This window comes from Amphiura filiformis, chromosome 14, assembly GCF_039555335.1.
Source record: "Amphiura filiformis chromosome 14, Afil_fr2py, whole genome shotgun sequence".
NCBI classification, from domain to species: domain Eukaryota; kingdom Metazoa; phylum Echinodermata; class Ophiuroidea; order Amphilepidida; family Amphiuridae; genus Amphiura; species Amphiura filiformis.
Window position 1 is genome coordinate 58,661,287 of NC_092641.1, and position 14,898 is coordinate 58,676,184.

General features: G+C 34.1%; 1 long non-coding RNA gene across 1 annotated transcript in view; it reads right to left on the bottom strand.

Moving 5' to 3' along the window:
- LOC140169100 (uncharacterized) overlaps window positions 1–14,898 on the bottom strand; it is a 95,482-nt gene that overhangs the window by 43,457 nt on the left and 37,127 nt on the right. Inside the window, exon 2 of the long non-coding RNA XR_011861353.1 lies at window positions 14,425–14,527. This is a non-coding gene — a long non-coding RNA (uncharacterized lncRNA). The remainder of the gene's footprint in view (window positions 1–14,424; window positions 14,528–14,898) is intronic.

Consider the following 14,898-nt stretch of genomic DNA (forward strand, 5'->3'; position numbering starts at 1 on the left):
AATTACCACAAATCTATAACTCGCATGACCCAAGTTAGTTACGAACAGTCAGGCATTCCTATAGTTCAATTCTAAGCCATTTTGACATGCTCTCGGGTACCACAGATCGGTTAAGCACCAACGTCTATTGTTCTCAACCAAAAAAAGTACTCGAACTCCAAAATCATTGCTATTTCTCAGGTACGCAGAAATAATCACCTTTTGAATAATTTTCGGTTGATGAATAATACCGCCATGTCACACAGGTGAAAAGATTGAAAACCAGTGCAGCGGAAAAATTGCCATTTTTATTTTTTCTTACTGAAAAGGATGAAAAATCGGCTTGTCACTGCTGATCTGATCGGTTAAAGTTCATTGGCATATACTGGCGTGATTTGGGCTTTCTTTAAAATCCATCTATTCAGTATAATCATTATCTATCATGATTTATTTTCTGTACCAGCTATAAAGTTTGCAATCGCTGATATTGTGAATTCGATACCCAGATAATAGAGTGAATGCTGTGATGTTTAAAGTGCTGAAAAGACCTATACAATCTTGACCATGGGGCCATTCAAAGTTGAGCTTGTTGAGGGCATATTGTTACTTATTCCTTTGGAAATGATTTTACATGTATAACGGTTTTCAACATAAATAGATAATTATTCTAATAGAATTCATTCATTTTGGTGCATCCGTTTGTTCAAAGTGAAGCATGACCATAACTCATGAACATAAGAAGAAGTAGGCCTATGTCATGCAGTTGTTATAGAAAGTAAAATAGTTCATTATGATTTAATTTTTGTATCAACACGGTGAATATGTGGCACAAAAAGAAAGCCTTTGTTCCTTAATAAAGAGAATTAAAGCATGGTATTTAATAACAGTTTACTATTTGAACAATGGTGGTAATACTTTAGTGAAGTACAATTATGCATTTGAGCTATTGTAAGTTATTATAAAATGTATAAAAATGCTCGCAATTTTAACGTGAAATTATGAGTAACAAATATACATTTTTGTAGAACTTGTAAAAAGATTCATAGTTTTATACTTTGCACATTCATTCATTCATTCATTCATTCATTCATTCATTCATTCATTCATTCATTCATTCGTTCATTCATTCGTTCGTTTGATCGTTCGTTTATTCATGCGTGTTTGTAAAATCATTCCAACCAAAAGAATAAGTAAAAATATCTTCTCAACATCCTCAACTTTATATAGTATTTCTTTAAAAGTGCCATTTACATGATACTATAATATTATACATATTCATGAATATTCATATTTTATTTAAATACAAAATCATTACAAATAACATCAAAATAAATATGAAATAATTATAATGCAATATAAACATGTATGGAGGGAAAGGCTACAAGTGATTGAAAACAGCAAATAATTAATGCAACTCAACCAAAAAAACTTGTAAAAGACAATAGCCAAAAGACAAGAAGACGGTGCTCCCAGGAAAAAAATACACAAATGATTTTTTCTTTGAATTGATTGCGGAAATGTTTTACAGATTTTGAAGTGTTTAGATGTTTGTCTTCATCATGAGCATGATCATAATGAGAAGGGGTTTTATCAGGAACATGTACAAGTTTTGAACTTTATTAAGTTAAATGCATTTTCATGCATGGTTTACATAATTTATGCATCTTTTCTATATATTCAGCACAAAATTTAACTTTGAGAATGAATTTGCCATGACAATTTCAAAACAATCCTCAAAACAACAACAAAACATTTATGCTGAAATTGAAACGGATATAATGCAAATCGTGTGTCTGGGTTTTATTCCGCAGCCGGTCGGCGACTGAAGCGGCGTGCGCCGTAGACTGTAACCTTACCCCGCCGGACACCTTGGCGTAGGTATGTGGCAGTGTCTCGCTCGTGCCTAATGTGATCAAAATACACCGCTAAACATGATCTAAACTATGCGATTTATCCTAAAAGTGGTCAAAATTATGATATTTTTTATTTGTATACATCATATGATTAAAATAAAGATTATTTCCCACACAGATGTTATCTGATAAAATGAAGCTTAGTTCAAAGAAGAAGAATATTAAAAATACATGCACATGCATGTCATTTTCTCAAGATATGCAGTGTGTTTCAAGGTATTCATCTTTCTTGCTCGTGTTTCCGTTTCAACTCATATATCAAAACAAGTAACTGAAACCGCGTAATCTTATGCTATCTAACGGAGCCAAGACGCGCATATATTAATATGGAAAACGGTGCAATTAAAATATATAAGAAGTAATAAGATATATCCCTTCTTTATGTTCAATGTGGAAGGTAGTTTCAATTCATGCGTGGTACTCTTTAGACATGCATTCATTTTATATGCATTCTTGTGTTTTTAGTTTCGAATCACGGATTCCAAGGCTATTTTACACCAATTCGGCTATTTTGTTAGAAAGTTGGCAAATTTTGTATCCGCAAATAAGCATTAAAATGTAATGTCATCCTAGTATCATTTTGAGTCGTATTTAGTTTGTTCTGATAATTATGTTTCTTTGGTGTCACAATAAAATTATACCATGTATGTCATACTAAATTGTTATTGTTATGTTATGTTATGTGTTATGTTATGTTATGTTATGTTATGTTATGTTATGTTATGTTATGTTATGTTATGTTAGGCTATTGAAACTTGATGTTGAGTTTAGCGTCCCATTTTTTTCAGCTCATAATGAGGCAACTATTTCATTATTCATTATTCATTATTTTCAAGGTTTCATTATCAGCGGCCTTTTACCAATGCTTATCCGCTTTTGTTCATTCTAATTGGGTATCGCCAGTCGCAATATAATGTCACAAACACACATAAACATTTATAAAAGTATAATTATCTTGCTTTTTGTTTTTCAAGTTTTAAAACAAACTAAATGTATTTCGAAGTATACCATGTCAGTCTTCTTCACTCCAATTTGTACTAACCTCTCCGTATACATTTGAGGATGGGGGGAAATGGGGGGGGTTGACTCATTAAATACAAAAATAACAATCATGCAGAACATTATGAAATAAATTTTTGGCACCAATTTGTCAAAACTAGGTCTTTCCTAGTTAAATTATTTACAACATCAACAATCTGGTAGAAACATTTCAAATGGCTAGGTTGATTTCTCTTTTAGTCTACCCTGGTACCCCAAAGGTATATTTGAAATAATTGGATAGAGCAAGGGTCAAAAACCTGTATATTTTAATGCTAAAATATTTAGATGGATTCATCTGATAGTTCTCAAGGCTTTCTATAGTTTTTGAAGGGTTCAAATACAAAAAAAAGGGGTTTAAAAATTTTGCAGAACAAATTTTCTTTCTGGTTTAGTAGTAATTTGCAAAATAATGAATTATTTTCAGATTTTACATCTCAAACGAGGCACAAAATTCATAACGTGGGCGGAGGACGCTAAACTCAGAATCAAGTTTTAAGTGCCTTATGTTATGTTATGTTATGTGTTATGTTATGTTATGTTATGTTATGTTATGTTATGTTATGTTATGTTATGTTATGTTATATGTTATGTTATGTTATGTTATGTTATGTTATGTTATGTTATGTTATGTTATATGTTATGTTATGTTATGTTATGTTATGTTATGTTATGTTATGTGTTATGTTATGTTATGTTGTGTGTACGAGAAGACTTGCAAAATATTCACTCAATAAACATTATAACTTAATCCACATATTTTTTTTTAATTGATGACTACTGTATGTAATAAATAATACTGAGCTATGCGCATTAGGTTTGTAATAATGTTATTTAGGCATTTTCATTAATTTCAGGTGTGATATAAATGACCCCATGTACAATGTATGATCACAGAAGGCATACACTTACTATTAGTAAACAATAACACAAGACAAAGGTTGGAATTAATTCTTGGTAATTACAATTAGATTCAAACTTCAAAGTGCTTTTGGTCTTTCTTATCAGATCCTCTGATTGGTGTATAGCCATTGACATTAGGCAGGTAGCGTATTAAACTTAAAGTACGATGCATAAATAATAACAATATCAATGAATCAGGACCCAATGATCAAAATCATTCGCTCTGTTTATTTACATTATTTGTATACAAAGTACAAATGTGATTAAGTATCATTAGTTGTGAGTTCATATTGTGGAATATCTTTGGTGTGTATCGAAGTACCATTGTGGGAGTAAATACTTATACAAAAGCGAACAAAACCGAGTTATGAATGGGCATTGAGATAGTGTCATTGTATATAGTTTTTTTTTAAGAAAGGAATTACACGGTGTTGTATATGCTAGCCTTGCATGTATATAGATCTATATAGTCGGGTCTAGACTGCGGGCATAGTGCATGAATTACATCGCTTTCGTATACTAGTAGTATTATTGTATTGGTTTAAAATGCCTTTATATTGAGAACAAAAAGAGTGAAGTAGGTTTAATCATGGATCCCGTCAATGGAAAATTGTGTTGAAAAGAATGCAAAGTGTTTAAAAATCAGTACAATAACAATACGCGATATTTATATGAAACACGGTCTGTTGAAATACCATTGATTGGGGTGGAATTCAAAGTGAATGGTTCTGTTTGGAAATTAGGGAATTCCTATTTTCTGTTTTATATGGAGAAAGTGGCATAATTTTTATAGTAAAATGGTGTTTGTAAAGACCGTATGAATGGTTACAATAAAAAGTACATGTGGGTTTACATTGCACTTTTGAGTATGGCTATTCAAAGTTTATTAATAATAATAATAGGCAATCAACAACCAAATAACTAAATTACGTATTGAAATATAAAAAACGTCGCACCGTGGAATCATTCAAAATGCAGATTTTTCATACATCTGATGAGACAATTTGTTACTATGCCCTATGCCAACTCAAACTTATTTTACCTTTTATAAAAAGTTAAAAAGTTGCCTTACTAGGCCTGTATAAATAGGCCTACGACTTTCAACAGAAGACTGCCGAGTAAGATGTGGTGTTTCATTTATAAACATAGTATTTTTTAATTTATCGCTCCGAGCTTCACCAATCATTGTTTCATTAAATACATGTTTCATTAACTTGTAGACATATAAATTAGTAGATAATTAAATCTGGTCAACCAGAAAAACTCACTTTTTGGTCAGATGGAATCACCGACGTTTCGGCCAAAACCTTTGGCCTTCAGCTGGGTGGATGATTTAGGGTCATCCGAGGTCAATCGATGAGGAAGTTGCTTGATGACCCGATCCCAACCATGTGACATAAGCATAAGAAAGGAATTACACGGTGTTGTATATGCTAGTGTGTTTTTCTGGTTGACCAGATTTAATTATCTACTAATTGATCAAATCCCAGATGACTGAAAGTATACACAGTGTTGTAGACATATAGCCTAACTTTCATTTATTTGATTTTTATCAAAACGTTATGATCATTATGTCTGATTCTATTATATTCTTAATTGAAATACAAAAATGTGTAAAAAAATTTGGTGTTTCATGTATAAATTTATAGGATTGACTATTTCTTCATAATACGATTTCTAACTCTTCAATATGATCGCGTAAGTATAAACCTACATATCAAAATGTTACTGAATTGTGAATATTTGAACCTGACGAATTCAACAGCTTTTATTTGAACCTGACGAATTCAACAGCTTTGTCAAAGAAGATGAAGACGTTGTAACCATGGCAGCGAAGTAAACGCCATGTTTGTTGTGATAACACACATTAATATGCATAATCCAATGAGGTGCTAATTCCATCACTATAGATATTTGCAATATAATTGATTTACCTATAACCTAATTGACGGTTAATCCTCAACTTAATCGTATTATATGACGAGATTAAAAGTGTGTTAATGCCTACCTTAATGGATTAGAGACAAGTCATTCACACATTCAATTGGCTTAAACCCGTTATGTCTAGATCATAAAACTAAGGAGGTTGATGTTCAAGTCTACTTATCTACTCGAAATATTCTCACTTAATTTTTAGTCTGAAATGTTTAATGCGCATGATGTTTCCATAACCTGACTACCTTTTCTGACTACCTTTTCTGACCACCTTTTCTGATCACTTTTTCTGACAATGTTTTCTAACATCAGTTTTGGCGTTTCCCCAATGCGCATATCTTTATACTGATTCAACTTAAAGGTTACACATGATGAAAAGCTATAGATCATTATACATCAAAATGTGGGGGAAACTCTCAGAAAACGAATTAAACTAGTTAGAGTCGAATTTGAGCTTTCGTTTTCGTATTAAAGTTACGGTAAGAATAGTTGAATTGGCTATTGGTACCCCATTGGTCCAGATTTACCTGTGTTTTCTAGGCAATGCGCCTATTTTATATGGGTTTATTTATGTCTTGCAAATTATAAGGCGAGGAAAAAATAATAATATACTTACAACATTCTTTCTTCGTTTGTTTTTATTCTTATTTTATTTTTGGGGGTTTCAAAAGAAAAATTGACGAAAAGAAGAGAGACAGACAGACACCCCACCCCACCACCCACCCACCCCCACACATACACCAACACCTGCATATTTGTACTTAATTTTGGGTGTATGAGATCATTTTGGTATGACATTAATTTTTTTAAAACAAATTTAGTCCAAATTTCTAATTCAAATAAAATAAAGTAAAAAAACATTGAGTTTTGCTGCAGGTAAAATATAGCAATAGGCCTATAGTCATGTGTGCTGCAAAATACACCGGTTTGACATAGCTATAGACATGATCATGGCTACACATACTACTAGATATATTATCAAAGTTTAAAATCTCACCTTTTTTTAAAAGAAAATAAGTAAAAATAGGGAATTAAAAGTTCATGTCGGCATATCTTAAGTTCTTGGTCATTCCAGCACCAAATTGCCCCACACCTCCGGGCTTGGGCAAGGTAGTTTTTCGCTCCGATGACGAAATTTAAAAGAACTCTATTCACACCATTTTTCACTATTTTTCTTTAAAGGGTCGTTGACATAGCATTAGAACCAGAGGTCATTTTCATTATTTGTGAGCCTTTTGTATTTTAGCGACCTTTAAGCTTTTTTTCAATGAAACATGTTATCCTGAAAAGGTGAAAATATGTAGGTGCACTGTCGCTAATTTTATCGCAAGATCTCGAGATGCAAGTTAAACAAATGAGGGCGTTTTTCATTATGAAGATAGAGATTAGCCTAATCGACTGATTAAGAATATTAATTTTACATTTATCTTTTGAAATCAACAAATCCGTGTAATTTCCTTGAAATGAATTTGATTATTGTGTGATAATATTAATTATTATTTCAAGAGAATGAATGGTGTTTAACACTTTCTATATTTCAGCGAATGACGGCTAAATGTAACATGCTCTTGTTAACAGTTCAAACAAAAACGCACCAAAAATCTTAGTAACAACCGAACTATGTTAATTCCAAATCATAAACCCTTGAGGCTTCCTTGCGAATTATCTCTCATCTTAAAAGTGCATTTTAAACTTTTTCTAAATTTCACTTCGAGCACGCTAAGTAAATCGTTTATAATCGTATTGCATTCTCTTACTCATAATCAAATAAAAAAATAAAAGTTAAGCTCACTTATGTTACGTAATAGGCAGTTCTCTGGCTCCGCATATATTGATCTATTTGCGTGGGTCCCAAAATTGAAGCCCCTCGAAGCCACCACTAAAATCAAACGCCGATTGCCTCGTCACAACATTTTTCACGTGTATCGGATTTTTGCTCCATTATCGATTACACTATCCAAAAGTATAAAATTATTCTTTTGTGTTGCAGCTCATCATGCTCATTCGATGGATGAAAATCTATACCTGTGGCTTAAAAATCCATATCGATATTTTGTTTTTCTTATAATATTGACTTTCTCATATAGAGCTCTACAGGTTGGGAGTGATTGTATGGCGATCTGGTTTGGAACATGACATGAAAAAAATATATGAAATAGCCCTGGCACCACATTATGCGGAGGCCCATAATTTGGCGCCGTGCAAAATCCTGTGTGCATGACGACCCATAATAATTATACCCTCGGAGTTTAAAGTTGCATGTAAAGTACAACCGCTGTGATTTTACCGAATAATGCGTTTTTTAAAACTCGGTAGTAAGTATTTTGATTTACAAGTCTTTTCTGCACGTGTTTAACGTTAACAATCCACGCGAACAACTTACAGTTCAATTCAGAAAAGGTTGAAGGCTAAAAAGACAAAAAACAAAACAACAACAACAACAACAATTACAAAAAACATCAAAAATAACATTAAAATCGACAACAAGAACGAAACTGAACCCTTAAGTCCTAAATCTAAATGCTCCAAAAAAAAAAGTCACGGGAAACTTATAAATTAATCATGACTTTAGTTCTACCATGCTAGTTTTATTGGTCGGGGGAGGGGGGGTAAAATTTCGGGCCAAAGACATCCCGGATGCATAACGTTTTTGACCCGGTACTATCGGTGGGATAGGCCTATGTAATCCCGATATATAATATGCATACCGGTTTCTTTTTATTTAATATATATAAAGATTGTACATGTTAAGCTTTAAAAAATGGGTCTATATCGGGGTAATGTGCGCGGGTAGCGCGCAAAAAATTGGTACAAAGTTCGGCCAATCGTGGTGAATTTTGGTGGGAAACGAGCTCCTTTCCCCCTTATCTTTCCATTTGCCTTCCCGATTTTCTCTTTCATTTTTTGCCAGAAGGGCACTTTTCTTTTCTTTTTTTTTTTTTCGGGGGGGGGGGGCTCTGCCCACTGCCCCCGTTGGCTATACGCTATACTGCTAATGACATTAAGTGATGAAAGTGTTTTGTTTTCATTTAGATATGAACCCAAATTCGGTAGGGCCTAAATGCAATTATAGTTAAGGGTTCGGTGCACCGCATTTGTCCTTTTATTCTGTTTTAATAATTGGCTCAAAATTTGTTCTGACGTTTTCTGACCAGACCATGGTTGACCCAGAGATTTTAATCAAGCTTGAAGGGCTTAAATACTAAAAGCAAAATCCTCATCACGGCTTGTTCCAGTACGATCAAACAACTTAACAGTGCAAACACTATATACCAGGGTAGGTCAACACTGCACTCTATGAGAGGGGAGAAAGTGACAAAAGTTTTGTGGTGTTCTGTACACAAAATTTTGGCATTTCTAAGTTTGCTGACAAATTTAAGTGTAGTGTTTTAGTTACGGGTGTGTGCATATCATTTAAGGATCATGGTTTGCCATGTATGTGTGCTGCTAGCTATATAGCTAGGGTGACAAATAAATAATAGGGAAAGAAAAAATAATGAGGAAATAGTTTCTTGGTGAAAAGTCCAGGGACACCCGTGATCAACCGTGTGATATTTGTAGCACCTTTGTACTGTTATACAAATGTAATGAAAAACAAGCATAACCATGCATCTTTAAAATAAAACTTGTTAAACACGAGTCACGTGGGTATTTGTGTCAACATTGAAAAAAAATAGGCTTACTTAAAATAAAATAGATTAAGTAGAGCATGTCAATGCTTAGATATTTCCCCACTTCTGGGAGTGCTTAAGGGGGTACTACACCCCTCGTTAAATGTGTGTCTATTTTTGCATTTTTCTCAAAAACTAATAACACAGTGGTAACAAAAGTTACGTATTATAGGGGCAAGGAATCGGGCAAGGAATCCAATTACTACACTGGAATTTCAGTGACCCAAGACAAGCGGTTCGTTATTTATGATAAGAAATGAGGTACCGCTAGGATGTACCTCATTTCCTATCATATATACTGAACCGCTTGTCTTGAGTCACTGACATTTCAGTGTAGTAATTGCTTTGCTTGCCCCAATAATATACATAACTTTTGTTACCAGTGTGTTATTATTTTTTGAGAAAAATGCAAAAATAGTCACAAATTTACCACCGGGGTGTAGTACCCCCTTAAGCTCATTATGATAACTTTAAAAGTGTACCAAAATCACAATATTAAATTTTGTATGTAATTAATCACACCGGTTGGCACTTCGTGGTATAACAATGAACAACCCGCAGTACACATTGCATATCATTTCATTTCTTCATAATTTCTACATGTTGGCCTACATGACATGTCACTATATCATTGAGTCTTTTCGTCTATCTACCGCCTTACTAATTGGATTCAAGTCCAGCAATAACATTAAATATACATTTCGTGAAGGTATAAGGTTTTTCAACACATATCCATTGCGATCTTACATGCACCCAGATCGCAGATCGGCGGGCCAAGGGACGAAACACTCAGTCATGGCCCTCATTTACCTGACCACTAAAACATCTACCCAAAGTACCCACAAAGTACCCACTAACATCAAAGGACACCACGGTGCCAGCGAACCTGTGGACCCAAAGTGTAAGCTTGCCCTGCAGATACTGACACGGCAAAATACCCCGAAAAACAAAAGCCTAAGTCGCACCTTGTTTTTCTTATAACAGTAACAACTTAATAACAAGCCAAAGATTTCACATGAGTTGATGCTACCAACTTGAGTAAGCCCATTTATAGTAACAATCTGAGTGACAACTCGGGGACTAGGGTTCAGGACCCTGGGGTTCAGGACCCCGGGGTTCAATGGGGGACACGTTATTTCATTTTGAGCTAAGTTTATAAAAACCTTGGGCTTATTAGATCAATCATTTACCCAAAACAAACAATTTTTTGCCTAAAAGATGATGTGTGCATCGTATATGTTTTGATGAGTGGTTATCGTTAAGGGCGTGTTCAAGAGTTTATCTATTAAGTGTATATTGCTTAACCCTTAAGTGAAAGTATGAATGATGCTGGTTGCACCTGCAATCTGGTTTACATGCATGAGTTGCAATAAAACATTAGAAACTGCAAGTTGTGTCATGCAAATTGCATGTAGTTTTCGTTGTACAAGCCTCCTCTTTACATGGTCCACCATATCATAGGGCATTAAAAACAGTAATATTTTTGACGAATATGTAAAAGTATAGAGGGGCTCCGATTTTAAGTACGGTATAGTAAAATGCATATTTAGTCAGGCCGTATGTTATTTAAGTATATGCCTGGATCACCAGGAGTTAAAGCGAGCTTCTAGTCCCAAAGATGGCTCCTGGTCCTGGCTATAGTTTAAAATATTGGACACATCACTGCCCAAACTGGGTAACCATGAGGTACAATTGGAAAGCCTGGGTGCCTGCTTATTTGTTTGTTTAAACGGTCGCTCCGTGTGGAGACACGTTTGGGTCCTGATGGGACCAAGCTCAAACAAAATGCTCAAGCCAGGCTAAAAATAGTAAATATTCTTTTTGTAAAGTTCAGAGATCACTTGTGATGAAAATCAACGGTTGCCATTTCTTTAAATATAATAATGGCGGCCATTTTGAAAATACAAAATGGCCGCCAATTTGACCTAAGGATGTAAACTATAAGAAGGGTTAGAATAATATGTCATGTTTTATTGTGACCAGTAGGGAATTACCCAGACCAATCACTCAAAATCCAAGGCTGAAAATCAGGAAGTGATAATAAACTGATAATCGAACGTTTGACATACCAACTCATCATGTAAATAATCAACACATAAAAGACCTAATAATAGATGGACACAGTTATATACACTTTCTTTATTAACTCACTTAATACTATTCTAGTTTTATAGACTGAAAAGTTCATTTAAGGACAACGCTATTATTAAGGCATTCATAACGCTGACAATACATGTAAAGAAAAACTATGAATATAGTATTGAAGAAAACAAATATGAGCAATGAAAGAAACGCTTCTCAGTTCCAAACAGCGTATAACAATGCAAAACGCACTGGTAAATTCCACGCAATTCAATGATATAGCATGAATGAAGTACACTTCGCTAGGTTTTTTGTCTGAAGCATTGGTTCTATTGTTAAACCTATTCTTTACTAGTTTGTTGTCGGACAACACCAGAATTGTAAGAATACAATTGATAAGAATAGTTTTGTATTGTGTAATACCTCTATATTGCTGCTTAATAAGTCTGATCAATTCACACTTCTTATACACATGAGTAATAGTGTGTGCTAGTATTTTATCAAGAGGGATATCCCAGGGTTTTCTTTGTATACTTTGATTGGACGAGAAGAAAAACATAAACAAAAGTACACGGGCCCGTATGTAAACAGAAAAATAAACACGCTGTAGATTGAGCATGTTAAATTAAGAGGTATTCTGGGTCGTTACGCTGATTGCGTTACTGCAGAGAAGGGTTGTATCATCTTCTCTGATTACTGGTATCAGCACTTCAGAAGGGCATCGATGGCTTTGGTCAGTTTTCATTGTGATGTTGCAATGTAGGTCAATTTGGGGTCAATTTAAGTTGACCAAAACAAACGAATGATAGAATAACACCTGTTAATGTTTGCCTCTTCTGATTAATTTTCAAGTTTGCTTTTACAGAGTGGGACCCCACTTAATTTTGTTAATTTGCTTAACTGCAATATATTAGGACTTTGATGCGGTTATGTGGACCCATTTCACCCTAATATTTTGCATGCACTTAATTTTTTTTAGTTATTGACTAACATTTTAAAATGAGTTTAGGCTTACTACACAATAAGTAGTAACGAGAGACAGACATATCTGACTGACCTATATATGGTGTCCCAAACAGTTTAGTACCCACAACATAGGCCTATGACAACTTTTGTGCATGGAATTTTGAAGTTTTTACTTTACAATTTATTATCAGTAAGAACAACATCCTCCTGAAGTTGCTCTAAACAAGATCCATCTTTTCTATTCACTCTTAAAAACAGTTCGTAGTACTCATTAGTAGAACCTACAAAGGTTCTTAAGCTATTTTGTATGTTATGTAGAACCTTAAATAGTACTACAAAGAACTAAAAAGATATATGCAAATACCCAAAAGAACTATTTTAGGTTCTGTAACGGCCAACAAGAACTATTTTGGTCTCCTAGAACATTGTAGAACCCAGAACCCTACTTACACTGTAAAAACAGTGTTTAGAAAGTGGTGGCAAGAATGTGTTTAGAAACGTTATGTTTAGAATATGGATGTCAGATATTTAGAAATTAAACACCATCACTGACCAATGTTGAGAAATTTGACACATGATGTTTAGCTTTTAAACATGTTTACAAAGTGGTGCCAAAATTGTGTTTAGAAAAGTGTTTAATCGCTAAACACTGTTTTTACAGTGTATCCAGCATGTAGAACCAGTTTTCTAATTATATGCTTTAGATAGATTACACTGTAAGTTTGACATTAATGAACACTTTAACTCGGTGATGCTGCGTTATTACATTATCTTCAAAAAGATTGCGGCTTGCACTTCTGATGTAGTCTCAGACTGTCCAAATCACTTCAAAACACCATGTCAATTAATTTCGAAAGTATTGTCTCTCAGTTATGTAGGCCTGTACCAGGTTATTCTCACATTACACCTACATACGCATGCGAAACAGATTCTTTTGTCTGTGTTATGAAACTTTTAAAACTATTAAATTTCGGTAGTTTCACCAAAATTATAATTTCTTGGTGTTAGAGCCAGGAATTAATTCTTGGAGCGTTAGTACTACATATTATAGCTCGATGGTTATTTGTGTCTTGTGTGATAGTCTTATGTTTTGTTTTGCTTTTTCCATTTTATTTTTCAGTCTTAAAAAGGAGATAGTCAATGCTGGCCTTATTGGGTTTTTGATCATTCCCTGCAAAAGTATTTTGTCTGTTTTTTGATTATAGAAATAAAGTTGACTTGAATTGAATTAATTGATTCCTCAGTAATGTATTTTGTCCCATCTTATCCCATTACACACTCAGACCGATAATTTTATCACCCTTTTGAGACCTAACTTTGTCCACTTATCCATCTAGGGTAACACTTCGTGAGGATTATTTTATTTTTTCCCTTCTTTCATCTTCGATCGATTTGAATTGAAATCCTCTTATGGTTTCACACGGAAAATGCATTAATTTACTTGACGTAAATGCAATCGATAATACATAATGCACATAACTCCAGCATGCATCATTGGGTGACGGTGTGGTCTGTGTAATAAGGGATCTGTGTGGCGACATGCAAGCGCCATGTAATGGGTCACCAAATTACAACTTAGAGAACTTTTTGGTTTGGAAAACTAAAAGTTTACCTCGGCCAGACATAAGGTGGCGCTATTATAGTTTCTTGACGGAAGAAATCGCATAACTTAAATACACTTCAGCATGTTTAGGATGCTCTAAAGTGACAGTATTTTTTCTGAAAAGAATAAGAGCCTATTTTACCGGTATATACATTCTTTATTCAGCTAAAGTTAATTAATATCACTGACACCATCCCAACAGATTATGATTAGGGTTAGGGTTTAAGGATATGATTAAAAGATTGTGGTATAGAGTTAGGATTATGGTTATGGCCCATATTGGGTGGCGGCATAATTTTTCTTATGTTTAAGAGTATGGCAGCTTTGAACTTACCTAAGTTAAGTTAATTCTACACATGGGCGGCACTGAAGGTGAATGTACACGAACGAAAGTATATCTGGTCCTCGGGTGTATCACCGTCATGTATACAAGAGACCTAAGGAAAAGGAAATACATGCGTTAGTGATAAAATCTGGTTGAACAAACTAAAATGACGGACATTTATTGCCAATTGCATTACGGAATAGACCACATAGCGACGTGAATCTTCTGCCACTTTCATAAATGTGTTTTATAACTGAGTGCTGTCTTCAGTAGATAGCAACTCGCAATGTGATAAAGAAGCTATAGAATATTTGTGACTTTCATGCACATCATGGTAGTAAATGTATATGAACGAAAATAGATCAGGTCCTCGGATGCCGGATGTTATTATGCATATGATAATAGCCAAAGGAACACAAAAATACACGCGTTAGTATATATATAAAAATATAGATTCAAGTAAAATGAAGGCTGCAACGAAGA